The 2,245-nt window shown below is 42.1% G+C and overlaps 1 non-coding gene across 1 annotated transcript; it reads left to right on the top strand.

The window, feature by feature from the left end:
• Nucleotides 1-2,139: 2,139 nt before the first annotated feature.
• On the top strand, nt 2,140-2,245 carry LOC112088702. The gene has a single exon (XR_002900647.1). It is a non-coding gene; the product is annotated as a small nucleolar RNA R71 (small nucleolar RNA).

The raw sequence follows: 2,245 nt of genomic DNA, 5'->3' as shown, positions 1-2,245 counted from the left end.
TTCGAGCTCATTGAGTCATCTTGACTGTGGAACTGGTCCCAGAGCAATTGGAGTCGTGTGCTGAAAGTTATCGCTTCCGGAAGGTGACATGGTCGATACAAGCCTAAATGAGTTGCGATGTGCGCTAAGTGTTTTCACAAGCCTCGGTATCTTGACCTTGGCATCACTCAAGTCGAGGCTCATATCTTGGAAGTGTTCTGGACCAGATCTCGTCCCAAAACCCTTGCATGATTAGATCGAGGCATGCATACGTAAGAACTGAAGCTGGAAACGACTAAGTGTTGAGAGTACACCTCGGTGTAATGACCTCGGCGTGCATGCCGGACTGTGTTCTCCCAAGCACCTCGACATCATGACCCCTCGATATTTTATCCCAAGGTCCCCTGTCACGAACCCAGAATCAAGAACAGAATGGCTCAAGAACACACACGTGAAGATGGATCAAAGACTAGGGTTCATGCATGTTCTTGACGTGTTCTTCACGAGATCTTCATCTGGATCCTGACTCACGTGCACACCTCGGCATGAAGACCTCGGCTTCACTTTCCGACACACCGTGGCTCTCACCCATCAACCCAAGGAAGCGGTTCAGTACCCGGTTTGTTCCGGGCTGACCCGCGACACTTTCCCTTTGCTATAAATACATTTTGAGACTAAAAACCTAGTTATCATATCTCTTATCTGTTTTTAGCTTTAAGAACTTGCCTCTTTTGTGAAACTTGATTTATCTAATCCGATACCTCGTTTTTGCATCAGAATCTTGTTCTTTCTTTATTTGTTTTATCATCCAGCATCAAACTCCTTATTATGACTAGCTACACGTCTTGCAAAGGACTTAGTGAGCTCGTTATGATTAGTGAGTAGTCGTTTAAGCGGCTTTAGATAAGTAGATTAGGGTGCTTTCAAGGTGGATTAATGGGTTTAGGTGTCTAGTCTTGCATATTTCATTCCTTAACCGACGAGATCTCTAGGCTGGATCCAAGCACATCACTTGAGGTTCAGATCTGAGACATATCTCGCATCAAAAGTGTTTGTAGAAATGTCTGAACCACTCGGTTAAGGGTTTAAGAGTCTTTCATCGCGAGAGTGATAGTTTGTTCTCTTAAATGACGTTTTTGAGCTAAATCTTATTGCTGACTGATTTGTGCTTCTCAAAAGACATTTTGGTATGAAGAGGATCAGTTTAGACGTTTAATGCTTTCATGAGAAGATTAGCGTGCCTTGAGTTCAAAGTTAAATGAAACCGCTTGATAAAATGATTCATTAACCCCTTAGTCTAACTTGGAAGCACCCGAGTCAAATATCTTGTCTAATGCTTCTGCCTTTATCATTCATTAGCATCATCTGAATCACCTGTTTGTTGTTTGCATCTTGATTAGTTTAAATCTCTGCTTTTATTTAATTTTATTGCTTATTTGCCTGTTAATCATCGTACCAAACTTTAATCATCTTGTCTTGACTTAAGTGAACAAATGACATAGGCTAGTGTCTCGTTTACAAGCTTGGTTTGACACCCCTTATACTACTTTGACAAGGGGATTGATAACCCTTCTAAGAGCCTCAAAAACTCTTAGTTATCACTGTCGCGGTTGATATGGTACTATTCCTCCAAAGTTTCCACCTTGAAACTTGTTTTGGAAGGATTTTTGCTGAGGTGGGTAGTACTGGTCTTGAGGATTCTCCACATTTGGATTGCGGTAAGAGAGATTGTTGTAATTTGCATTCCGAAAGTTGTTGTTGAAGTTGTTGTTGGAGCGATTTTGGTATGGCACCAGTGCTCCTACGTAGTTCACATCTTCTTCTTGAAATGCTTGATTAATGTGATCGATATCACTAGGTCCTTCATCTTCTGCGCCATTGTTGGTTTCACAGGCATGGATCGCGCGATTGTTGCTCTTCAGAAGCTGGCTAACCATGTTCTTCAACTCAGCTATCTCCTTGTTGTCTGTTCCGGCTTGCTTCATCGATCAATCGTATTCAGGACAGTCATTGCTATTGGCTTGAGCCAAATTTTCGATGAGGGCTCTTCCTTGGGTTATCGTCTTTTGCCCAAAATCTCCATTGCTAGCTGTATCAAGTGAAAGTTTGTATTTTGATTGCAAACCTCGGTAAAATGTGCTCAGCAGGCTTGATCCATGAAATCCATGATGAGGCAATCACGTTCATACTCCTTAAAACGCTCCCAAGCTTCATAGAAAGACTCAGTTGACCCTTGTTGAAAGGTTGAGATCTTCGTTCTCAAATT

Source organism: Eutrema salsugineum, unplaced genomic scaffold (genome assembly GCF_000478725.1).
Source record: "Eutrema salsugineum unplaced genomic scaffold, Eutsalg1_0 scaffold_14, whole genome shotgun sequence".
Lineage (NCBI taxonomy): Eukaryota > Viridiplantae > Streptophyta > Magnoliopsida > Brassicales > Brassicaceae > Eutrema > Eutrema salsugineum.
The sequence above is the reverse complement of the archived record's forward strand: the minus strand, read 5'-3'. Positions and strand labels throughout refer to the sequence as shown.